Consider the following 26,584-nt stretch of genomic DNA (forward strand, 5'->3'; position numbering starts at 1 on the left):
CACTGATACGTGGCACTGGGGACAAATGGCACTGACAACAGGTGGCACTGGGGACAGATAGCACTGACAACAGATGGCACTGGGGGCAGGTAGCACTGGGGTGGATGGCACTGGAGTGGATGGCACTAGATTTTGTTTTTGTGGGGAATGCTGGTATTTATGTGTTTGTTGTCATTCTTGTTGTCTGTGTTTTGCTTTTTCTTGCAGGTTTCGGTGATGAGGGTCATCATAGCAGCTGTAGCGGTGGTGTCTTTTGGTCTTTGCTGGGGCAAAAGAAAACAGATGATGGAAATGTGGGGGGGAGCTCATAGCGATATGGGCCCCCTTTTGGTGTATCCCAGCGGAAGGGTAGGCTGGAATACGGGATTTGGTGGCACTGCGGGAAAGGTGGTTGTCTCCGGGCTGATAAACGGCCGGAGGCCTGGTATGGTAAATGTGGTCCCACAGTGTAATGGTGGAGAATGTTATGTTTAAAATTGGAACGTGATACCGTCAAAGACCAACTGACTGGGAGTTCTTTCAAATTGCCGTTACTAAACAGTGGTTATATATATATATTTAATAAAGTTATTTAAGTTATTGGTTTGAAGAGTTGTTAATAAAGGCTGCTATGGCCATTTATACTCCAAAACTCCTGTGTGGCCTGATTATTGGGATAGAGGGGGAGTTATATAGAGTAAAAGGTAATGAGAAATATATGAAAGGTGAAGGGAAAGGTTAAAGCCAAGGGTAAAAGTTCCTGTACTACTTCAATCTAGGGTTGCCACCTTTTCTTCAAGCCAAACCTGAACATTTTCACGGCGCATGGCAATTTTTTTGTAGTACACGCTTTAGGATTGTAAAATACCTTGGGTTACCCAAAAAGAGTAGTAATGAAGTGTGCTACAGTGAACAGTTGCTATAGCCAAATTGCATTAAAAGTGGGGGGACTTAAAGGGGCATGATTAAATAAAACAAAAGCATTTAGTGTACCCATAAAATATGATTTGATTAATAAAAGAAATGTCAGTGAAAATAGCCTACCTTAAAAGTGGACACTGTCAGCCAGTAGAGCAGAGGACGGTGTCAGTAGGGCAGTGGACGGTGTCAATAGAGCAGTAAATGGTGTCAGTAGGGCAGTGGACAGTGTCAGTAGGGCAGGCAGTAGACAGTGTCAGTAGGGCAGGCAGTAGACAGTGTCAGTAAAGCAGTGGATGGTGTCAGTAGGGGCAGTAGACAGTGTCAGTAGAGCAGTGGACGGTGTCAGTAGAGCAGCGGACGGTGTCAGTAGAGCAGCGGACACTGTCAGTAGAGCAGCGGACACTGTCAGTAGAGCAGCGGACAGTGTCAGTAGAGCAGCGGACAGTGTCAGTAGGGCAGGCAGTAGACAGTGTCAGTAGGGCAGTAAATGGTGTCAGTAGAGCAGTGGACGGTGTCAATAGAGAAGTGGACGGTGCCAGTAGAGCAGTGGACGGTGTCAGTAGAGCAGCGGACGGTGTCAGTAGGGCAGGCAGTAGACAGTGTCAGTAGAGCAGTAAATGGTGTCAGTAGGGCAGTAAATGGTGTCAGTAGGGCAGCAGATGGTGTCAGTAGAGCAGCGGACGGTGTCAGTAGGGCAGGCAGTAGACAGTCAGTAGGGCAGGCAGTAGACAGTGTCAGTAGGGCAGTAAATGGTGTCAGTAGAGCAGTGGACGGTGTCAATAGAGCAGTGGACGGTGTCAATAGAGCAGTAAATGGTGTCAGTAGAGCAGTAAATGGTGTCAGTAGAGCAGAGGACGGTGTCAGTAGAGAAGTAAATGGTGTCAGTAGAGCAGTGGACGGTGTCAGTAGAGCATTGGACAATGTCAGTAGGGCAGTGGACAGTGTCAGTAGGGCAGGCAGTAGACAATGTCAGTAAGGCAGTAAATGGTGTCAGTAGAGCAGTGGACGGTGTCAGTAGGGCAGTAAATGGTGTCAGTAGAGCAGTGGACGGTGTCAGTAGAGCAGTGGAGCAGTAAATGGTGTCAGTGGAGCAGTAAATGGTGTCAGTAGAGCAGAGGACGGTGTCAGTAGAGCAGTGGACGGTGTCAATAGAGCAGTGGACGGTGTCAGTAGAGAAGTAAATGGTGTCAGTAGAGCAGTAAATGGTGTCAGTAGAGCAGAGGACGGTGTCAGTAGAGAAGTAAATGGTGTCAGTAGAGCAGTGGACGGTGTCAGTAGGGCAGTAAATGGTGTCAGTAGACCAGAGGACGGTGTCAGTAGAGCAGTAAATGGTGTCAGTAGAGAAGTGGACAGTGTCAGTAGAGCAGCGGACAGTGTCAGTAGAGCAGCGGACAGTGTCAGTAGAGCAGGCAGTAAATGGTGTCAATAGAGCAGTTGACGGTGTCAGTAGAGCAGTGGACGGTGTCAGTAGAGCAGTGGATGGTGTCAATAGAGCAGTGGATGGTGTCAATAGAGCAGTGGACAGTGTCAGTAGGGCAGTGGACAGTGTCAGTAGGGCAGGCAGTAGACAATGTCAGTAAGGCAGTAAATGGTGTCAGTAGAGCAGTGGACGGGGTCAGTAGAACAGTGGAGCAGTAAATGGTGTCAGTAGAGCAGTAAATGGTGTCAGTAGAGCAGTAAGTGGTGTCAGTAGAGCAGTGGACGGTGTCAGTAGAGCAGTGGACGGTGTCAGTAGAGAAGTAAATGGTGTCAGTAGAGCAGTAAATGGTGTCAGTAGAGCAGTACATGGTGTCAGTAGGGCAGTGGACGGTGTCAGTAGAGCAGTGGATGGTGTCAGTAGAGCAGTGGATGGTGTCAGTAGAGCAGTGGACGGTGTCAGTAGAGCAGTGGATGGTGTCAGTAGAGCAGTGGACGGTGTCATTAGAGCAGTAAACGGTGTCAGTAGGGCAGTAAGTGGTGTCAGTAGACCAGAGGACGGTGTCAGTAGAGCAGTGGACGGTGTCAGTAGAGCAGTGGACAGTGTCAGTAGAGCAGTAAACTGTGTCAGTAGACCAGAGGATGGTGTCAGTAGAGCAGTAAATGGTGTCAATAGGACAGTGGACGGTGTCAGTAGGGCAGAGGACGGTGTCACCCGGTGAGAACTGTATATATGGATGCTGTCTGGGGAGTGGAGAACAGTATATATGGGGGGACTGTATATATGGATAGTGTATGGAGGGGGGGGTGTTTGCATAGTGTATGGTGGGGGGAGGGGTGTGTGTAAATGGTGTCAGTAGAGCAGTAAACGGTGCCAGTAGGGCAGTAAATGGTGTCAGTAGGGCAGAGGACGGTGTCAGTAGGGCAGAGGACGGTGTCAGTAGGGCAGAGGACGGTGTCAGTAGAGCAGTAAACGGTGTCAGTAGGGCAGTAAAAGGTGTCAGTAGATCAGAGGACGGTGTCAGTAGAGCAGTAAATGGTGTCAGTAGGACAGTGGACGGTGTCAGTAGGGCAGAGGACGGTGTCAGTAGAGCAGAGGACGGTGTCAGCAGAGCAGGAGGACGGTGTCAGCAGAGCAGGAGGACGGTGTCAGCAGAGCAGGAGGACGGTGTCAGCAGGGCAGGAGGACGGTGTCAGCAGGGCAGGAGGACGGTGTCAGTAGGGCAGGAGGGCGGTGTCAGTAGGGCAGAGGGGTGTGTGTATAGTGTATGGTGGGGGGAGGGGGGTGTATGTATAATGTATGGTGGGGGGGTGTATGGTGGGGGATGGGGTGTATGTATATTTTTAGATTGCGAGCTCTAGCGAGCAGGGCCCTCTGATTCCTCTTGTACCAAATTGTAATGTAAATGTGATGTCTGCCCTCATGTTTGCACTATATAAAACCTGTATAATAATAATAATAATGTATGGTGGAGGAAGGGGGTGTATGGTGGGGGAGGGGTGTATGTATAGTGTATGGTGGGGGGAGGGGGGTGTATGTATAATGTATGGTGGGGGGAGGGGGGTGTATGGTGGGGGGAGGGGGGTGTATGTATAATGTATGGTGGGGGGAGGGTGCATGTATAGTGTATGGTGGGGGAAGGGGTGTATGTATAGTGTATGGTGGGGGGAGGGGGGTATGTATAATGTATGGTGGGGGAGGGGGGTGTATGGTGGGGGAGGGGGGTGTATGTATAGTGTATGTTTGGGGGAGGGGGTGTGTGGTGTGGGAGGGGGGTGTATGTATAATGTATGGTGGGGGAGGGGGGTGTATGGTGGGGGGAGGGTGTATGTATAGTGTATGGTGGGGGGAGGGGGGTGTATGGTGGGGGGAGGGGTGTATGTATAGTGTATGGTGGGGGAGGGAGGTTTATGTATAATGTATGGTGGGGGGAGGGGGGTGTATGGTGGGGGAGGGGGTGTATGTATAGTGTATGGTGGGGGGAGGGGGTGTATGTATAATGTATGGTGGGGGAGGGGGGTGTATGGTGGGGGAGGGGGGTGTACGTATAATGTATGGTGGGGGAGGGGGGTGTATGGTGGGGGAGGGGGGTGTATGTATAATGTATGGTGGGGGGAGGGGGGTGTATGGTGGGGGGAGGGGTGTATGTATAGTGTATGGTGGGGAGAGGGGGAATGAGAGGTGAGAGTACTTTGAAAACCTGACAATGAAAAAACGTACCTTACAAGCTTGGCTGCAGTCCAGCGCGATCTCTGCACACATTCCAGAGCAGCAGGGAATGGGGAGGCTCCGCCCACCTCCTTGTCCCTTCTACAGCCAGCCAGAGGATTGGAGGAGAGCACCATGGAGGCTCCGCCCACCTCCTTGTCCCTTCTGCAGCCAGCCAGGGGATTGGAGGAGAGCACCATGGAGGCTCCGCCTCGGCCTCCCGCCTCGCGTTCTGTACTCAGAGTCTCAGACAGCTAAACAGGAGCAGAAATTAATAAGCGATACGCCGCTGCGGACCCCGAAATTGAGGAGACACGGCCGTGCAGGAAGGGAGCCACTGACGGGTCTGAAAGGAATAATGTGCCCGGGTCTCAGGTGGTCAGAGACCCGGACACATGTTTCAAAACCCATACTGTCTGGGTTAATCTTGGACAGGTGGCAACTACTTCAATCTGACTTCTAGGCAACTTGTACCCATTGATTTCTATAGAAGTTGCCTCCAAGTCTGATCCCCTGTCTTAACTGAAGTAACTTTCCAGGAAGTAAAAATAGGCAAACCCCTCCCTCCCACAGAGCTGATTATTATGTGATTGACCACTGGTAAAGTCCCCTGTCCTGGAAGCAACTTCAAGTTGCCTTATAAGTTGCCTCAAGTCGTGCTGTTATTCATACTCAAGTCGTGTCCAAGTTGCCTCCCAAAGTCTCGCTCGAAGTCATGTTGCCCCTGTGTGAATGGACTATAACTGGACCCCTGCTGCGAGCCACATCTGTCTACCAAGCCTTAAGCCTCGTACACATGATTGGATTTTTGGCCAACAAAACGTCAGACTTTTGTCCGAAAGGCGTGTGCCGTAAACTTGTCCTGCATACAAGATTATACACAATTGTCGGCCAACAAACACGAATGCAGTGATGTACTACGTGGAATTTCAGCTCTTGGGCGCCACCCTTTGGGCACCTTCTGCTAATGTCGTGTTTGGTGAGCATTTATTCCGCTCATGCGTGCTTGTACTTTGGACTTTTGTGCAACAAGCTTGTGTACATACGATGCAAAAATCTGACAACAGACCATTGTCTGCCAAAAATGTACTAGCATGTCATCTAACATTTGTTGTGATTGGACACAGCTGATCATGTGGTAAAGAACCTATGTGTGAACCGTGTGTATACAACAGTTTCGGACAAAATCCGTCGGACAAAATCTGACGGATTTCGTTGTCGGAATCTCCGACCGTGTGTACAAGGGCTTAGAGTTGCCCTCTCATCCCTTTAAAACCAAACACATGTGAATTTCACGGGTTCTGTGGCTGATTCAGGTGGTAATTAAACTCACTTGGTGCCTTATCTGCATTAAATTGGTTTCAGAACCTGTGCAATTCATATGTGTTTGGGTTTAAAGGGATGAGGTGGCAACTCTAGGTCCAGTGAGGCCAAATTTTTGGTGCCTTTTGGGGGGTCTGCTTCTGGTGCGGTCTTCTGGTGCCTTTGGGGGGTCTGCTTCTTGTGTGGTCTTCTGGTGCCTTTGGGGGGTCTGCTTCTGGTGCGGTCTTCTGGTGCCTTTGGGGGTCTGCTTCTGGTGCCTTTGGGGGGTCTGCTTCTGGTGTGGTCTTCTGGTGCCTTTGGGGCTCTGCTTCTGGTGCGGTCTTTGGGGGTCTGCTTCTGCTGCGGTCTTTGGGGGTCTGCTTCTGGTGCCTTTGGGGGTCTGCTTCTGGTGTGGTCTTCTGGTGCCTTTGGGGGTCTGCTTCTGTTTCGGTCTTCTGGTGCCTTCTTTGGGGTTCTGCTTCTGTTTCGGTCTTCTGGTGCTTTTGGGGGGTCTGCTTCTGGTGCCATTGGGGGTCTGCTTTTGGTGTGGTCTTCTGGTGCCTTTGGGGGGTCTGCTTCTGTTGTGGTCTTCTGGTGCCTTTGGGGGTCTGCTTCTGGTGTGGTCTTCTGGTGCCTTTGGGGGGTCTGCTTCTGTTTCGGTCTTCTGGTGCTTTTGGGGGGTCTGCTTCTGGTGCCTTTGGGGGTCTGCTTTTGGTGTGGTCTTCTGGTGCCTTTGGGGGGTCTGCTTCTGTTGTGGTCTTCTGGTGCCTTTGGGGGGTCTGCTTCTGGTGTGGTCTTCTGGTGCCTTTGGGGGTCTGCTTCTGTTGCAGTCTTAGGGGGTCTGCTTCTGGTGCGGTCTTCTGGTGCCTTTGGGGGTCTGCTTCTGGTGCGGTCTTCTGGTGCCTTTGGGGGGTCTGCTTCTGGTGCAGTCTTCTGGTGCCATTGGGGGTCTGCTTCTGGTGCAGTCTTCTGGTGCCATTGGGGGTCTGCTTCTGGTGCGGTCTTCTGGTGCCTTTTGGGAGGTCTGCTTCTGGTGCGGTCTTCTGGTGCCATTTGGGGGGTCTGCTTCTGGTGCGGTCTTCTGGTGCCTTTTGGGGGGGTCTGCTTCTTGTGCGGTCTTCTGGTGCCTTTGGGGGGTCTGCTTCTTGTGCGGTTTTCTGGTGCCTTTGGGGGGTCTGCTTCTGTTGCAGTGTTTGGGGGTCTGCTTCTGGTGCGGTCTTCTGGTGCCTTTGGGGGTCTGCTTCTGGTGCCTTTGGGGGGTCTTCTTCTGGTGCCTTTGGGGGGTCTGCGTCTGGTGCCTTTGGGGGGTCAGCGTCTGGTGTGGTCGTTTGGTGCCTTTGGGGGTCTGCTTCTGGTGCGGTCTTTGGGGGTCTTCTTCTGGTACGGTCTTCTGGTGCCTTTGGGGGTCTGCTTCTGGTGCGGTCTTCTAGTGCCTTTGGGGGTCTTCTTCTGGTGCGGTCTTTGGGGGTCTGCTTCTGGTGCCTTTGGGGGGTCTGCTTCTGGTGCGGTCTTCTGGTGCCTTTGGGGGGTCTGCTTCTGTTGTGGTCTTCTGGTGCCTTTGGGGGGTCTGCTTCTGGTGCGGTCTTCTGGTGCCTTTTGGGGGGTCTGCTTCTGGTGCAGTCTTCTGGTGCCTTTTGGGGGGTCTGCTTCTGGTGCGGTCTTCTGGTGCCTTTGGGGGGTCTGCTTCTTGTGCGGTCTTCTGGTGCCTTTGGGGGGTCTGCTTCTGTTGCGGTCTTTGGGGGTCTGCTTCTGGTGCGGTCTTCTGGTGCCTTTGGGGGTCTGCTTCTGGTGCTTTTGGGGGGTCTTCTGGTGCCTTTGGGGGGTCTGCGTCTGGTGCCTTTGGGGATCTGCTTCTGGTACGGTCTTCTGGTGCCTTTGGGGGTCTGCTTCTGCTGCGGTCTTCTAGTGCCTTTGGGGGTCTTCTTCTGGTGCGGTCTTTGGGGTCTGCTTCTGGTGCCTTTGGGGGTCTGCTTCTGGTGGGGTCTTTTGGTACCTTTGGGGGGTCTGCTTCTGGTGCGGTCTTCTAGTGCCTTTGGGGGGTCTGCTTCTGGTGTGGTCTTCTGGTGCCTTTGGGGGTCTGCTTCTGGTGCGGCCTTCTGGTGCCTTTGGGGGTCTGCTTCTGGTGCGATCTTCTGGTGCCTTTGGGGGTCTTCTTCTGGTGCAGTCTTTGGGGGTCTGCTTCTGGTGCGGTCTTCTGGTGCCTTTGGGGGGGGTCTGCTTCTGGTGCGGTCTTCTGGTACCTTTGGGGGGGTCTGCTTCTGGTGTGGTCGTCTGGTGCCTTTGGGGGTCTGCTTCTGTTTCAGTCTTCTGGTGCCTTCTTTGGGGGTCTGCTTCTGTTTCGGTCTTCTGGTGCTTTTGGGGGGTCTGCTTCTGGTGCCTTTGGTGGTCTGCTTCTGGTGTGGTCTTCTGGTGCCTTTGGGGGGTCTACTTCTTGTGCGATCTTCTGGTGCCTTTGGGGGTCTGCTTCTGGTGCGGTCTTCTAGTGCCTTTGGGGGTCTTCCTCTGGTGCGGTCTTGGGGGGTCTGCTTCTGGTGCCTTTGGGGGTCTGCTTCTGGTGCGGTCTTTTGGTACCTTTGGGGGGGTCTGCTTCTGGTGTGGTCGTGGTCATCTGGTGCCTTTGGGGGGTCTGCTTCTGGCGTGGTCTTCTGGTGCCTTTGGGGGTCTGCTTCTGAAGCGGTCTTCTGGTGCCTTTGGGGGTCTGCTTCTGGATTGGTCTTCTGGAGTCTTTGGGGGTCTGCTTCTCGTGTGGTCGTCTGGTGCCTTTGGGGGTCTGCTTCTGTTTCGGTCTTCTGGTACCTTCTTTGGGGGCCTGCTTCTGTTTCGGTCTTCTGGTGCTTTTGGGGGGTCTGCTTCTGGTGCCTTTGGGGGTCTGCTTTTGGTGTGGTCTTCTGGTGCCTTTGGGGGGTCTGCTTCTTGTGCGGTCTTCTGGTGCCTTTGGGGGTCTGCTTCTTGTGCGGTCTTCTGGTGCCTTTGGGGGGTCTGCTTCTGTTTCGGTCTTTGGGGGTCTGCTTCTGGTGCGGTCTTCTGGTGCCTTTGGTGGTCTGCTTCTGGTGCCTTTGGGGGGTCTGCTTCTGGTGCATTTGGGGGGTCTGCTTCTGGTGTGGTCTTCTGGTGCCTTTGGGGGTCTGCTTCTGGTGCAGTCTTTGGGGGGTCTGCTCCTGGTACGGTCTTCTGGTGCCTTTGGGGGTCTGCTTTTGGTGCGGTCTTCTAGTGCCTTTTGGGGTCTTCTTCTGGTGCGGTCTTTGGGGGTCTGCTTCTGGTGCCTTTGGGGGTCTGCTTCTGGTGCGGTCTTTTGGTACCTTTGGGGGGTCTGCTTCTGGTGCGGTCTTCTAGTGCCTTTGGGGGTCTGCTTCTGGTGCGGTCTTCTAGTGCCTTTGGGGGGTCTGCTTCTGGTGTGGTCTTCTGGTGCCTTTGGGGGGTCTGCTTCTGGTGTGGTTTTCTGGTGCCTTTGGGGGTCTGCTTCTGGTGCGGTCTTGTGGTGTTTCAAAAGTCCTTGCACCAGCCCTGCCACCACCAAATCTGCGGTGGAAGCGTCAGTTACTTCAAGAGTCCTTTTTACAATGAGAAAGACCTCCTCAGAGCAGTCTTTTGGGTGGGTGAATAACCCTTTGCTCTTGCTGTTCTTTAGGTTCTGGGGTTACAGGCACACTGGTTTCTTCTTCCTGCATATCAGCTTCAGTTTCCTCAATGAAGGATGGAAAGTCTTAGGGGTCTGTTGTCAGCAGGTAAGATTGAGCGTCTTCCAACTCTTCAAAAGGTGGACTTTAAGGTCCAAACTCAGGATCCTCTGGCCTGAGAGTCACCTCAATCACCTTGGGAGGAGAAGAAAAGGGGAGGTGGCAGGCCCTGACATTTGAGATGGCCACAGACAATCTTTCTCTTTATCCTCTGTTTTCATCTTCAGAAACGGGTAGAGAGTGAGATACAGTCACTGGCTGAGATCTTTGTGAGTCCATGGGTGTGAACTGTAAATCTGGCTCTGGTGGCACGTTGTGGAAAATGTTAGATGTATTTTTATATGTATTGTCATAAGAGTCCCCCTGCGTTCATTCTCCCCTAGCCCGCGCTAAAGAGCTGACTGGGGCAGACTGACACTGGTTGAGATCCGTTAGGTAACGTTAACACCACTTGATCTTACCGGATTTAACGAATATCTATTAGCCTGAATGATTTTTGGCCAGAAAATTTGATAAGGGGGGCTAACCCTTCCTTATGTACCACCTAATATCTCTTGATGTGGAATATCTCTGAAATGATGTGAGATCAAACGTTAAAACCAATTGCTCTTCCCGGATCTAATGAATATCTATTTTTCAGGGCTGGTTTAGCCCTTACTTCTCTGGGTTGGCTGCTCAGCTGTCGGCTAATTGCCAGCTCTCATCTCTCTCCACAGTTACCAGCTGTTCCTTATCATGCTCGTCTGACCTGCCTACTTAAAGCTGTCCAGCTGACTTCATCTCTGCCTTCGCCTTGGTCACATCACAAGAAACCATCTCCTGCAGTTCTGTTTAAAGACTGGCTTGCTGACATCCCTTCTGGCTCCTTTTTCCGCTTGCTGCTGTTTCACTTGGATCCCTGACTTCTGGCCTGGCTGATTACCCAATCTGGTTATTGAACTCTGGCCTGGCTGACTACTCGATCGGGTTGCTGGAGTCTGGCTATGCTTTGACTACACTTTCTCTACTTACCTTTTTATTTTTATTTAATAAACAAGTGTGATTTAATTGTACTTCTGTCTCGGTCTGATTCATGGTTTCTGACACTATTAGCCTGAATGATTTTTGGGCAGAAAATTGCATGTGGGGGGGCTAACCCGTCCATATTTACTACGTAATATCTGTATTTTGATGTGTAATATCTCTGAAATGATGGGAGATCTAACATTAAAACTACTTGATCTTACCGGATCTAAGGAATATCTATTAGCCTGAATGGTTTTTGGGCAGAAAATTAAATAAGTGGGGCAACCCCCCTCATTATTCACTTAATAAGTCTCTAATTATGTGAGATCGAACGTCAAAACCACTTGATCTTACGGGATCTAATGAATATTTTTTTCTGGCCAAAATTGCATGTGGGGGGATAACCCGTCCATATGTACCACCTAATATCTCTATTTTGATGGGAAAGGAGATAAGGGGAGGGGGCAGCCCCCCTCATTAATCTCTTAATAAGTTTCTAATTATGTGAGATCTAACATTAAAACCACTTGATCTTACCGGATCTAACAAATATTTATCAGCCTGAATGATTTTTGGCCAGAAAATTTGATAAGGCGGGCTGATGACGGGTTAGCCCCCCCTGCAAATAACTGTTAATATTGCTCCTTCTGTATGAGATCTAACGCAAACAACAGTTGATCTAACCTGATCTAACAAACTGAATACGATTTTTTTAAAATACTGTACATTGTAATAAATCACAGCAGAGGGAGGCTAGAGGTTACAGAAAGGTCACTGTGCAATACAAACAACCAAACATTGAATACCAAAAATGGTCCTCAGTTACCAAAAAAAGCCCGGACCTTCTAGGCTAAATATTATCCTTGGAGGCCAAAAATGGGCCCCAGTGAAAAAAAACAGCACACCCAGCTATTTTTGGTCACCGACAGGGGCGGACTGACCAGTCGGTCACTCGGGTGCCGCCCGAGGTCATTAGGTGCCCGGCCCGGTCTCGGCCAGATGAGAGGCCACTTGAAGCGGATGTGCCGTATCACATGCCGCGATCATGCCGATTACAATACTGCAAATGGTACTTCTAACGGCACGCTGCTCCCCGCCGCCCCCTCCTTCCCTCCCGTCCGTCCCAGGTGATGTCGCAACGCATACCGTACAAGCACCTGGGACGGACGGGAGGGGAGGAGGGGCCGGTGGGGAGCAGCGCACCGTTAGCAGTATTGTAATTGGCATGATCGCGGCATGTGATACGGGCACAGCAGATAAGTGGAGGGGCCGGCAGGGAGCTGCGCCGTTATTATCGGCATCCGGTAAGTGAAGCCTGGGCCTGCCACAAGTGATGGGAGGCGGCAGTACAGAATGCATGTGGCCCCGGATCCCCCCAACCCACAGTGTCCCCCTCTGTGAGTGCCCCCCCGTTTGTGAGTGTCCCCCTGTGTGTTTGTCCCCCTGTGCCCCCGTGTGAGTGTGTCCCCCTGTGTTTGTGTCCCCATGTGTGTGTCCCCCTGTGTGAGTGTCCCCCTGTGTGTGTGAGTGTCCTCATGTGTGTGTGAGTGTCCCCCTGTGTGTGTGTGTGTCCCTGTGTATGTCCCCCTATGTGTGCGTCCCTGTGTGTGTGTCCCCGTGTGTGTGAGTGTCCCCGTGTGTGTGCATCTCCCCGTGTGTGTGTCCCTGTATGTGTGTGTGTGAGAGTGTCCCCCTGTGTGGTGAGTGTGTGTCCATCTGTGTGTGTGTGTCCCCCTGTGTGTGTGTGTGTCCCCCTGTGTGTGTGTGTCCCCCTGTGTGAGTGAGTGTGCGTGTCCCCCTGTGTGTGAGTGTGTATCCCCCTGTGTGTGTGGTGTGAGTGTGTGTGTGTCCCCCTGTGTGTGGTGTGTGTGAGTGTCCCCGTGTGTGTGTGTCCCTGTTTGAGAGAGTGTCCCCTGTGTGTGTGTGTGTGTCCCCCTGTGTGTGTGTCTCCCCTTGTGTGTGTGTGAGAGAGTGTCCCCCTGTGTGTGTGTCCGTATGAGTGTGTGTGTGTCCCCATGTGATTGCGTGTGCCCCCCCGTGTGAGTGTGCGTGTCCCCATGTGTGGTGTGAATGTGTGTGTCCCCCTGTGTGTGTGTGTGTGTGTGTGTATGTTTCTTCCCCTGTGTGTGTGTGTCTCCCCCTGTGTGTGTATTTCTTCCCCTGTGTGTCTCTCCCCCTGTGTGTGTGTCTCTCTCCCCCTGTGTGTGTGTCCCCCTGTGTGTGTGTCCCCCTGTGTGTGTGTCCCACTGTGTGTGTCTTCCCCTGTGTGTGTGTGTGTGTCCCTGTGAGTGTGTGTCCCCCTGTGTGCGTGTTTTCCCCTTGTGTGAGTGTCCCCCTGTGTTTGTGTGTGTGTGTGTGTGTGTGTCCCTGTGCTTGTGTGTGTGTGAGAGTGTCCCCCTGTGTGAATGTCCCCCTGTGTGTGTCTCCCCGTGTGTGTCTCCCCGTGTGTGAGTGTCCCTGTATGTGTGTGTGTGAGAGAGAGTGTCCCCCTGTGTGGTGTGAGTGTGTGTCCACCTGTGTGTGTGTCCCCCTGTGTGTGTGCCCCCTGTGTGAGTGAGTGTGCGTGTGTATCCCCCTGTGTGTGTGTGAGAGTGTATCCCCCTGTGTGTGTGTGTGGTGTGAGTGTGTGTGTGTGTCCCCCTGTGTGCGGCGTGTGTGAGTGTCCCCGTGTGTTTGTGTCCCCCTGTGTGTGTGTGTGAGTGTCCCCCTGTGTGTGTGCCTCCCCTTGTGTGTGTCTTCCCTCTTTGTGTGTGTGTGTGTGTCTCCCCCTGTGTGTGTGTGAGAGAGAGTGTCCCCCTGTGTGAGTGTGTGTCTCTGTGTGAGTGTGTCCCCCTGTGTGGTGTGTCCCCCCTGTGTGTGTGTGTCCCCCTGTGTGTGTGTGTGTCCGTGTGAGTGTATGTCCCCCCATGTGATTGTGTGTCCCCCCTGTGTGAGTGTGTGTGTCCCCCCTGTGTGTGTGTCTCCCCCTGTGTGTGTGTGTGTCTCCCCCTGTGTGTGTGTGTCTCCCCCTGTGTGTGTATGTCTCCCCCTGTGTGTGTGTGAGTGTGTGTTTCTTCCCCTGTGTGTCTCTCCCCCTGTGTGTGTGTGTGTCTCTCCCCCTGTGTGTGAGTGTGACCCCCTGTGTGTGTCTCCCCCTGTGTGTGTGTCCCCCTGTGTGCGTCAGTGTGTCCCTGTGTGTGAGTGGTTCCCCCTGTGTGTGTAAGTGTGTCCCCCTGTGTGTGTGTGTGAGTGTGTCCCCCTGTGTGTGTGTGTCCCTGTGTGTGTGTGTCCCTGTGTGTGTGTGTCCCTGTGTGTGCGTGTGCGTTCTTCCTCCAGTTTCCCCCTGTGTGCTCCCCCCGTGTCTCCCTGTGCAGGTGTGGTGCCCAAGGGGGCCCCATGAGCTTCTATTGCCTGGGGGCCCCATTAGTTGTCAGTCCGCCCCTGGTCACCGAGGACCTTTTTGGCATTCAAAGGTCAGGAGTGTGCCTTTTTTAGTCACCAAGGACCATTTTGGGCATTTAATCACTTCAGCGCAGGACCATTTGGCTGGCCAAAGACCAGAGCACTTTTTGCGATTCGGCACTGCATCGCTTTAACCACTTGCCGACCATTGCAGTCTGATGTACGTCCCTACTTTGGGAACAAACAGAGGCATCTTTAGGGGGTGGCCGTAGTCTGGGACCAGTAGCCCAGAGTCTCGGTCCAGAATGCAGGGAACAGGGGCAGACTGAGCCTTGGTTGGCTCCAGCTCCAGCTTTAGCTCTGCCCCGCTTCCACCCGACTTTACTCTTGGTCACTGATTGCTATAGCCGCCTGGCGGCTAGCAACCATTAACGTCACTGCCCACTGTGCCCACACTGCCCAACATTCAAAGCAGAGGAGGATTGCACTTCCTCCTCCTCCGCGCTAGTGCTCGTGGGGCCTGGCCTACGACTTCTGGTCTGGATTGTCCCGCAGCTGTTATGGTAGCGTGGAGTGTAGAGCCCAGGAGGGAGAGAAAGGGATGACGCTGCCACCCTGAGCAGCATTCGCAGCGGCTCCCTTAGCCTACACTCCTGCAATCTTAGTCCTCTCCCAGCTTGCTGTGCTGGAGCAGGAAGAAGGCAGAAATGACAATGCGGCGGCCGCACCACATCAATACCCACTTGGACGGGCGGCTCTCCTCTTCTCCTTTGGCTGCCTTGCACACCAGCACCACGGATGAGCTGCTGCTGTAGTACCTGAACACATGAAGTCTATCTCCTCCTGGTCAGGTAGGTCAATCAGAGTTTGTATGTCATGTCCCCCTATGTGTGTGTCCCTGTGTGTGTCCCCCCGTGTGTGTGTGTCCCCCGTGTGTGTGAGTGTCCCCGTGTGTGTGTGTCTCCCCGTGTGTGTGTCCCTGTATGTGTGTGTGTGTGAGAGTGTCCCCCTGTGTGGTGAGTGTGTGTCCCCCTGTGTGTGTGTGTCCCCCTGTGTGTGTGTGTGAGTGTGTATCCCCCTGTGTGTGTGGTGGGAGTGTGTGTGTCCCCGTGTGTGTGTGTGTCCCCCTGTTTGAGAGAGTGTGTCCCCTGTGTGTGTGCCTCCCCTTGTGTGTGTCTCCCCTTGTGTGTGTGTGTGTGTGTCCCCCTGTGTGTGTGTCCCCCTGTGTGTGTCTCCCACTGTGTGTGTGTCTTCCCCTGTGTGTGTGTGTCCCCCTGTGTGTGTGTCCCCCTGTGTGTGTGTGTGTCCCTGTGTGTGTGTGTCCCTGTGTGTGTGTGTCCCTGTGTGTGCGTTCTTCCTCCAGTTTCCCCCTGTGTGCTCCCCCCGTGTCTCCCTGTGCAGGTGTGGGACACACACACACAGGGACACACACACACACAGGGGGACACACACACACACACACGGGGACACACACACACACAGGGACACACACACACAGGGGAAGACACACACACAGTGGGAGACACACACAGGGAGACACACACACAGGGGGACACACACACACACACAAGGGGAGACACACACAAGGGGAGGCACACACACAGGGGACACACTCTCTCAAACAGGGGGACACACAAAAGATGGAAAATACCAGCAGTTGACACTGCAATTTACAATGTGAATAAAGACCTAACTTGTCCAGTAGACAATGCACCGATTCTTAAGGATCCAACAGATAAGGAGTTGAAATCCCTGTTAAGATCTACTTTTTCCATGGCAGGTGAAACTACTTAGTCTGCAGTCGCTGCAATAAGCGTCTGTCAATCCCTAAAGGACCAATTTAAACAGGCCCTTAGAGAGCTTCCTGCACAACAAGCCAGAGATTTGGCTGAACTACCAAAAGCATTATGCTTTGCCATATATGCTATTAAAGATTCTATTCACCAGGCGTCATGTCTTATGCTTGTGCATATGCGTAGAATCCCGTGGTTAAAAAATTTGGTCAGCTGAAGCATCATGTAAAGACCTTGTAACTGGGCTCCTTTTCATGGGGAGTGACTATTTGGAGAAAACTTGGATAAATATATCCAAACAATTTCTAATGGGAAAAGTACTCTTTTGCCAGTCAAAAGAAAGTATAAACGCCCTTCATTTAAAAGGGCTCTTTCCCCCTATGCCAGGGGCTTCCGCCTCTAGGCAGAGGTGGCGGCCTCCACCGTCACACTCTAGAGGAAAATCCCAAAGTCAGACCCAGGCTTTAAAAGAAGTCCTGGGGTCGGAAACCTGCAAAGCAGAATCATAAAGCCTCATCGTGAAGAGGCAACACCCCTCACCAAAGTGGGGGGGAAGACTTCTACAGTTTCCAGAATTCTGGAAAGCAAGAAATTCTGGACAGATGGGTCATCTCCACTGTAACGATGAGGTACAAGCTGGAATTTTGGCACTTTCTACCGTCTTGCTTCCTGAGGTCAAGCACTAGACCAATTAATATCTCAAAGGGTGATCATACAGATCCCCCAAAAAGGAGCAAGGCTTGGGGTTTTATTCAAACCTTTTTACAGTACCGAAACCAAAGGGACATGTCAGACCCATTCTAGATTTAAAAAATCTAAAGCCGTTCCTAAAGATACATGCCTTTCGCATGGAGACTATCAGGTCAGTAGTTTATATCCTAGGAGGAGAGCTTCTGGTATCAATCGACATCAGGGATACATATCTGCATGTCCCTATATTTCCCACTCATCAAGAGTTCTGCGGTTTGAGTTGGAACAGCAGCATTTCCAGTTCGTAGCCCTACCCTTTGGGCTAGCCACAGCACCCCAGGTGTTCACTAAAGTGCTGGGTCCACCTCTAGCCAGATTAAGGGCACATGGCATAAGTCGTAGCATACCTAGACAATCTGTTACTAATCAGTTGGCTCATTTGGAGCAAAGCATACGCACTACAACCATCTGAAGAGTTCGGATTCTAAACCTAGAGAAATCTTCCTTAATACTGCTAAAAAAGCTGGAGTACTTGGGTCTGATCGTAGACAGAGCCCACGAAAAAGGTGCTCTTGCCTCGGGCAAAGATCAACTCCATAAGAGTTGATGCGGATGGTCAGGTCAAATGGCCTAATCTCGGAGGCTAAGCAGGGTCAGGCCTGGTTAGTACCTGGATGGGAGACTGCCTGGGAATACCATGTGGCATAGGCTTCTTTTTTTTTTGCCGTTGACTTGTTATTTTCCCTTGTTTACCAAGGTGACAATCTTGGTGTTTGTCAAGAGAGTTGAGGGTGCCCAAAGCAATTGCCTATGGGCACATCACCCTGAAAGCACCCTATCTTGTCCGATCTCGGAGGTTATGCAGGGTCGGGCCTGGTTAGTACCTGGATGGGAGACCACCTGGGAGTACCAGGTGCCGTAGGTTTATTTTTTTAAATTTTTTTGGTGTTGACTTGTTTTTTTCCCTTGTTTCCCAAGGTGACAATCTTGGCATTTGTCAAGAGGGTTGAGGGTGCCCAAAGAGATTGTCTACGGCACATCACCCTACTACTCTGAGAAGTAAGGGCGGGCTGGGTTAGTACGCAGATGGGAGACCGCCTGGGAATACTAGGTGCTGTAGGTTTCTTTTCTTTTTTTCTCTTTTTACCCATGGATACCATCTTGGCATTTGTCAAGAGGGTTGAAGTTGCATAAAGAGCTTGCCTACGGCCACATCACCCTGAAAGCGAACCATCTCATCTGATCTCGGAGACTAAGCAGTGGCGGGCCTGGTTAGTACTTGGATGGGAGACCGCCTGGGAATATCAGGTGCTATAGGCTTCTTTTTTTTTCTTTTTGGCATTGACTTGTTTTTTTCCCTTGTTTCTCAAGGTGACCATCTTGGCGTTTGTCAAAAAGGGTTGAGGATACCCAAAGGGATTGCCTACAGCCATATCACCGTGAAAGCGCCCAATCTCATCTGATCTCGGAGACTAAGCATGGTCGGGCCTAGTGGCCATCTTTGCATTTGTCAAGAGGGATGAGGGTGCCCATAGAGATTGCCCATGGGTAGGGTCGGGCCTGGTAAGTACCTGGATGGGAGACTGTAATATAAGAAATATGAAATATTATGAAATAATGATATTTCAAAGTCTTATGTTGAAATCAATCAATTCTTGTGAGACGAATTTCCTTAATTAGATCTGAGTCAGCGTAATTCAAAAATGTGTATTTATTTGTACACATTTAAATACAAAAGGATGCTTACAAAAATAGTACAATGATTCTGCTGGCAGCCTGTGTGCAAGACATGTGTCCTTCTGTCTGTAAAATTCAAGAGGAGCCCCCCTCCTCCCATCACTCATTATATTACCCAAGCTCTAATCTCCCGCCCGAAAGATAACTCCTCCTCCACAGAGGTGGGGGCTAAGGGTGGTTGTTATAGAGCTAACATGTGTTACTACTTAAAATGCAATTCTAGCTTCTAATGAACTGGCAGGAAATAGATATGAGAGGGGGTTTCTGTCTAATACAAATATGGTCTCTTCTTACATATGAAAGACCTTCTAAAAACATATATATATTGAACTAGATAAGTTTACATAAACAATATCACTTTACATAGCCCTTGAAAGTATATATAAAATATACAATATTCATCAAAATCCTGACAGGTTTTAAATATTTACTTTTCCAGCTATGCAAGCCATAACACAGAATTAATTGACTCAAAGGTTTTTCCATTCACACAGTATGAAAATATGGGAATATTATTATCCTGAATAAAGTATAATAAAGCCAATTAAAATTTAGATATTAAGAATATAACATTCCCCTCTGAAATATGAATACTAATCATATTTTTCAGATTAAAAATTCATCCATCATCATTCATGTCACATTCAAACAAACTTTGATTCAATAATTCCAAATGTTTTGTCATGCAAAACTGAATTCATACCTTCAAAATGCATTTTCCTCTTTAATTTACTTTGTAACAAATCATCTCCTTTCTTAATATCACTTCTAATTCGATAATATAATTTTTTCATTCTAAACATTAAACATAACTGGAATATAAGGAATAACATGATAATAATAAAAATAATTACAATAGGATGTGATAAAATATTTCCTGCTGCTGAAGTTATCGAAGTTTTTCCCCACATGGATACACTATTACTAAATCTTTTCCACCAATTACTTCCTGAAAATTCTGACCATTGATGTGATATTTCTTGCAAATTACCTTGTTCATGTTTAAACAATACTTCTGCATTCTGCAATTCCTTAGCCAAAGCTATTAATAAACCTTGATCCTTTTGAATTATATTTGCCCATTTTTCCCATGGAAATTCATCTATTTGGGAAATATTATACTGTGTAGGTAGAGCGCTAATATTTTTCATAAACATATTTGTTAAATTTGTTCTCAACCCATCAATACTTATTGCAACAATATCTCCTTCTATACAATACAACCCTTGATTTAGGTTTTCTGTATTTGTACAAGAAGAGAAAAAAGTTTTAACCCTTTCTGTATCTGACATAATTTGAAAACAAACCTTCTTTTTATCTACACGAGTAACTAATTCAGAATTAATTTTATTTTCAATTCTTGCTGAACATAATGTATGATTATGATAACAAGAATGAAATATGCTTTTATCTTGATTAGGTAAACATATAATTTTAGACTGGAATTGTAAACATGATGACAAATCCAATTGTTCTAATTCAGAATTTTCATTGTTAAATACAAAATCTGTATACTGTAATTTATAGTATAATAATTGTGTATTACTGACAGGTAATCCCAAAACAGTGATTGGAACCAAAATTTGTTCTTTTCCGGCTATTGGAATCATAGAAGAACTATAACATATGTCCTGCTTGCATCCTATCCATTTATTTACCCATAAATCTGTATGATTTATCGCATATAAATATTCTTTGGGCAAATACTGTAAAATGCCAAGAGGAGTTATTCCACTCTGAAATGCTTGCGCAATTATTTTAAAATTAGTGGAATATTCCGTTTGAATTTCTAAACATGCTCTGGCTATATGAGAATGTTGTTCACTTCTCATCAGATCAAGAGTAATATTTTGAAGATGTAAAATAGATGGACCCATTATATTAGCAGTTTTAATTACCATATTTTCTAAAATCTGATTTAAATGTCTTTGTATTTTAATACCATTACTTCCCACTAAACCAGCGGTTTCTAGATCAGACTTTAAAGTACTAATATCCATACTATTTGTTATACTCCCGATTGTGCCAATCCCTCCTAAAATACCTTCAACAATACCACGCTTATTTCTGTTATAATTTCTATTATTAATTCCAAACCATCTCTCAATACCCAATTCCATATTAACCAGATGTCCTTGACATTGTGGAAACCTTGTAGAAATTTTCCATTCTGAAACATTAAAGTTCCACAAAACAATGACAAACTTTCCCTCTCTCAAAAGAGTTCTGGATTGGAAATGGTTAATCTGAAAAGGACTTGCAGAGAAACTTTTCTTATTGACACATGGAGTTTTCCTTGGAGACATAACAACAACACTTGCCTTTGCACATTTCACCGGATAATTTTCTATTGATATGCAACATTCATATATACCAGTATCATTCAAAGATACTCTCATTTGTTGATAAACAAATGTATTATTGATCCAATTCACACTACCAAAAATTCCTTTATGAATTATGATAGTTGAACTATAAAGAAAACTACCCAAAAACTCACCATTCCTTTTCCAAGTCAACAATGAATTTTGAGGTAAAGATATTTTTGTATCACATATCAAATGCAAATTATCTTTATCTTCCATAATTTTCAAAGATTGTGGGAAAATATTAATTTCTGGAACAATCTTATCAACTATAAAGATATCGATTTTGACCCTTATTTCAGTAAATTTTCTTATAACTTTAAAATCCCATGTTCTTACAACGTCTCCTTTTTCATCTCCAATGATGTTTAAATATTTTGGATTTAATATCTTTACAAAACTTTGAAAAAGATAATAAAATTGATCAAAGGAATAAAGTATTTTCCCAGATCTTGTCATAATATTAGTAACATCTCCAGACCAAATTGTTGACTCATTACCCTTTAAAAATATAGACCAGAAACTCCTCAACAATATGTTACACTCAAAAGTTCCGGTTTTGTTATTTAGTCTATAAGATCCCTGCATTTTAACAAACTTTGTTTTGGATTCTATTTTAACTTTGATGTCAATATCATTGCTGTGAATGAAATACAATTGTAAACAACAAAGATATCCATCTCCAATACACAAAAATCCATACAAATCTTCTGCTGTATTAATATCAACATCTCTAAAATTATGATTTTTATCATATGCACTAATATCAATAACTCTATCATTTTTGTCCTTTGTAATGATATCAATGTTCTTATTTTTCAATTCATCTGCATTGATATCAATGTCTACATCTCTCTTATTTCTGAATAACATATGATCTTTGTTGTGTAATTCTTCATTCCTGTTAGTCTTTATATAACTTGAGCAATTCTTAATATATCTTATCACAAATAAAATTGTCACTAGGGAAAAGATGCATCCTGTAGTGATGATACACTTCCTCTCTTTAAAACTTTTCATTTGTTGTGCTGACATCTTTTTCTTTTGGAATACGCACTTTCTTCAAGTTCGATTTTTATTTTTAATTCCTGAAAAAATAAAGGCAGCATCATTATCTTGGAATATAAAATTTGTTATACCCACATTTTTCTTTCTGCATACTTGTTTCACTGAACTAAGAAAGTATTTGTACCCCTTGAACATCGCAAAATGTCCATAGACTTTCCCAATTACTTTTCCATGTTTCAACTCCTGAAACTCTGTGAGTGTCACCATCTCTGGGTGTGGCCTCACATGTAACACTTCTTTAATCATCTTTTATCTTTTCTGTGTTAGACTTGTGTCAACAATATCTAATTTTATCTTAAATAAACCTTTCTGTTACTGGTCTACTTAATAGACCGCTTATCTTATACAAAAGATAATTTTTGGTTTAACCACAAAATAACAAAATGTTACAAAAAACAATATCAATTGTAAAATATCAAAAAATAGATTATTCTGAAGATTAAATCCGATATGTGCATGGATTTAATAACAATCCTTCATGATATATATGTGTCTTGTGTGTGCTGGAGAAAAAATCTCCCTGGAATGTATGCCCTCCAGTAATTGACTGTCTCCTCTCTTGTTACAAAATTCTACTCCTAAACACCAACTCCCACCTTTTTCCTTTTTAAGACTAGCTTAAAAGTTCCGCTGAGCTATATTGTTCCACAGAATGAGTATTTTCCCTCCCACCTTTCTAAAACAATGGGTGTCTCATTCTAAATTCCTAAGGGTTGCTATGAATAACCCTTTGTAAAAAATCATTTTAAACATACACAAACCTTTTTACCTTATCAATATATATACAAATTATTTCTTAATCTCTTAATCAAGAAACATTGTAATATAAAAACTTATATTTTTAACTAACAAAGACACTTTTTATCATGAATTAACTTTCTTTTTCAAACTTAGAAATATGAGGAGGAACCATTTTGTATACCTTCTTACTCCACGAGGCAACACAAACTCCATTTTATTTTCTCAACTGAAAATTTTTAGAGAAACCATTTTGTATCTCTTCTTCAACCAATTATGACTCCACGAGGCAATACAAACGCCATTTTACTTTTTCTTTTAAACTCAAAAGGAGAATACTTTGTAGCATCAGAAATTGTGCTTCTTACATCCATTAAAAATAACTGGAACAACATCAACCCAAATATTTCCTTTGTCCAACAACATTTATCAATCCTAGATTTAATTATCCGATACATCCTCACAATAATACCTACAAACTGTGAATGTTATCATACATGAAATTTCTGTTTTTATTCCCTGATATTACACATCCTCTGTCACAACTGAAGTTTGCTGATATATCCCAAACTAGAAAAACATGATTATTCAACCTCTAAACAATAGTTAAAGCATCATCATTAGTGAATCCCACCTGAAGGTGTTGTGATTTATATAAAAACACGAAAATCCTTTTTTGTCATGACACAAACTTATGGTCTAATGACCCAAATAATAACTCTGTGGCACCCTATGAGGATAAAAAAGATTGTGACCTTTTTTCCCTCTGAAATTAAAGGAATCTGTGTGTCCATTTTTTCACAACATTAATAGATACCATTCCAGGTTGAATTACTAACTCTCCATGCAAAAGCTGCTTCCTTTGCCAATGAATTCTGCTGTTCTGTTACCTACAGATAACTCACTATCTTTTTATGTGATGGAATTTTTACAATAACATATGCAAAAGAATTACTCTCTGCAAGGTCAAAAACTACTTCTAATGTCTCTTTCTGCACAAGAGTCTTATTGGATGAATCCACAAAACCTCTACATAGATAACATACAACATATGAACTATCACTCTAAATCATTAGTGAACCTTACTTCTCTTCCTTGTCAATACTCAATGCGGTTTAAATCAACAAATACAAGCTCATCACTTTTCTCTGTCTCTCCTTGTTGTCTATTCATTCAATTGCTAATTGAGTACCATGCTGAAAAGGTCTTCAGTTACTGAATACACAACTATTCTTAAAACCATTTTTTCAAGTCCTTTCAATGTTCAGCCAGAACAAAACAAAAATAAAAACTTAATACTCATGACAATGAAACATTGATAAAAAATAATAATCCAATAGATTATCCTTGAAAAATATTAAAATTATATCAAAACCCTCAATAATATTCCAAACGTCAAAACCAAATCTTTTTAAACTCATATCAATCCTTATTCATAGCCATTAAACGTCAACCAGAAAATTCTTACCATATCTGCAGTTAATTTAAGGACTGCTGACTGTTTTCAGAGTGTTATATGCTACATAATTAAACCTTTCCTGTCTTAATGGACTATTTTCAGTTTGCAATCTTTGTCTTTGGTTCTTAGAAGAAAAATGAATTTGCTTATTATGACCTCTATACCTCAGATTACTGTGCCAACGTACAGAATAAACTTCTTGACGCCTGGGCAAAATTTTCGGATAATACAACCTCTTTTGTGTATTATTATTATTCAACTTTTTATAGACTTTCCTCTGAGCATATGGCGATGAAAATCTACATTTCTGTTTAATATCAGTATTATTTAAGTCAACTGACTTCCCACTCTCATTGTCTGAGGAAATATTAACATTTGACTCTTTACAGGATATGACGTTCACATCTGCCTTCATCATATGTTCATCATCCTCCATCCTTGAGCACTGAACATGTGCAGGAATCTCAGCTTGTAATAACTGGGTCTTAAACAAATTTAAAATATTTCCATGCACACAGCTTTCCAAAAAACCTATTTGATTTTCATTTTCTTTCAGAGATTGCAATAATGCATCAATTCTATGTTCCAATTCAATTTTTTCAGTCAATAATTGTTCAGTATATTTCTTCTCCTGCTTTGCTGCAATTTCTATTTCATTCTCTAAATTTTCAATATATGTACAAAAAGTCTCACAATTTGAACAACTAGATTCAAAAAGTACATTTTCAGTTACACTTTGACTTTGTTTTCCTGGCATATCAAACACCATATCATTATAACTTTTAACAAGTTTCATTATATTACGTACTTTTTTCTTTGTTTTAACTAATGAGAATCTATCCTTCTCAATGTCAGCATTTGCCTGAAAGCATTGATCATACATTAATTTCCATAAAACAGCATCAGAGACCTGTTTCGATAAACCTTTAAATTCTAATGTACTTTCATCAGCTAAAACAGCTACAAATTCCATAATTACGTTTCTACTCACCAAATAAAAAAACCCGTCAGTTTTTTCCTGGAAATTCTCCGGTCTTTCACAATCAATCGATCGATTTTTCTTCTAGGTTCTTTTTCAATCTTTGCGAAGTTTAATCTCTGTTCATCAATTCATTCCCCTCTGATCAAAGGATGAAGTTTGGAAAAAAAAACTTCCGACTTATGATTGAACTGGCTGGAATTCGCCAATTGTAATATAAGAAATATGAAATATTATGAAATAATGATATTTCAAAGTCTTATGTTGAAATCAATCAATTCTTGTGAGACGAATTTCCTTAATTAGATCTGAGTCAGCGTAATTCAAAAATGTGTATTTATTTGTACACATTTAAATACAAAAGGATGCTTACAAAAATAGTACAATGATTCTGCTGGCAGCCTGTGTGCAAGACATGTGTCCTTCTGTCTGTAAAATTCAAGAGGAGCCCCCCTCCTCCCATCACTCATTATATTACCCAAGCTCTAATCTCCCGCCCGAAAGATAACTCCTCCTCCACAGAGGTGGGGGCTAAGGGTGGTTGTTATAGAGCTAACATGTGTTACTACTTAAAATGCAATTCTAGCTTCTAATGAACTGGCAGGAAATAGATATGAGAGGGGGTTTCTGTCTAATACAAATATGGTCTCTTCTTACATATGAAAGACCTTCTAAAAACATATATATATTGAACTAGATAAGTTTACATAAACAATATCACTTTACATAGCCCTTGAAAGTATATATAAAATATACAATATTCATCAAAATCCTGACAGGTTTTAAATATTTACTTTTCCAGCTATGCAAGCCATAACACAGAATTAATTGACTCAAAGGTTTTTCCATTCACACAGTATGAAAATATGGGAATATTATTATCCTGAATAAAGTATAATAAAGCCAATTAAAATTTAGATATTAAGAATATAACAGAGACCACCTAGGAATAGGCTTCCTTTTTTTTTTCATTTGGGGCGTTGACTTGTTTTTTCCCTTGTTTCCCAAAGTGTATTTTGGCATTTGTCAAGGGGGTTGACGGTGCCCAAAAAGATTGGCTACGGCCACATCACCTTGAAAGCGCCCCATCTTGTCTCACCTCGGAGGCTAAGCAGGGGCTGAGCCTGGTTAATACCTGGATGGCCAGGTGCCGTAGGCTTATTTATTTTTTTGCGTTTACTTGTTTTTTTCCCTTGTTTCCCAAGGTGACTATATTGGCGTTTGTCAAGATGGTTGAGGGTGTCCGAAGAAATTGCCTATGGCCACATTGCCCTGAAAGTGACTAATCTCGGAGGCTAAGCATGATCAGGCCTGGTTAGTACCTGGATGAGAGACTGCCTGGGAATACAAGGTGCCATAGGCTTCTCTTTTTTTCTTTTTTGGGCTTTTTTTTCAAGAGGGTTCAGGGTGCCCAAAGCGATTGCCTACAGCCACATCTCCCTGAAAGCAACTGATCTCATCTGATCTCGGATGCTTAGCAGGGTTGGGCCTGGTTAGAACCTGGATGGAAGACCCCCTAGGAATACCAAGTGCTGTAGGTTTCTTTTTTTTTGTTGACTTGTTTTTTTTCCCTTGTTTCCCAAGGTGACCATCTTGGCGTTTGTCAAGAGGGTTGAGGGTGCCGAAAGAGATTGCCTATGGCTACATCACCCTGAAAGCTCCTGATCTTGTCTGATCCCGGAGGTTGAGCAGCATTTGGCCTGGTTAGTAACAAATGGGAGACCTCCTGGGAATACCCAGTGCCACGGGCTTCTTTTTTTCTTTTTTTTTTGGCGTTGACTTGTTTTCTCCCTTGTTTCCCAAGGTGATTATCTTGGCGTTTGTCAAGACGGTTGAGGGCGCCCAAAGAAATTTCCTATGGCCA

At 45.7% G+C, this 26,584-nt stretch overlaps 1 long non-coding RNA gene and 3 pseudogenes across 1 annotated transcript; 3 read left to right on the top strand and 1 right to left on the bottom strand.

The window, feature by feature from the left end:
* Positions 1–17,179: 17,179 nt before the first annotated feature.
* On the top strand, positions 17,180–17,298 carry LOC143932324 (5S ribosomal RNA; annotated as a pseudogene).
* Positions 17,299–17,574: 276 nt separating this feature from the next.
* LOC143931750 (5S ribosomal RNA) lies at positions 17,575–17,693 on the top strand (annotated as a pseudogene).
* Positions 17,694–18,066: 373 nt separating this feature from the next.
* LOC143930468 (uncharacterized) lies at positions 18,067–25,648 on the bottom strand. The gene is made up of 2 exons (XR_013262775.1): positions 24,733–25,648; positions 18,067–21,564 (listed from the first exon to the last, which is right to left on the bottom strand). It is a non-coding gene; the product is annotated as an uncharacterized LOC143930468 (long non-coding RNA).
* A 494-nt stretch (positions 25,649–26,142) lies between these two features.
* LOC143931376 (5S ribosomal RNA) lies at positions 26,143–26,261 on the top strand (annotated as a pseudogene).
* The last annotated feature ends 323 nt before the right edge of the window (positions 26,262–26,584 follow it).

Source organism: Lithobates pipiens, unplaced genomic scaffold, assembly GCF_037356315.1.
Source record: "Lithobates pipiens isolate NorthernLeopardFrog02 unplaced genomic scaffold, aLitPip1_a1.2 Scaffold_25, whole genome shotgun sequence".
Classification (NCBI taxonomy): domain Eukaryota; kingdom Metazoa; phylum Chordata; class Amphibia; order Anura; family Ranidae; genus Lithobates; species Lithobates pipiens.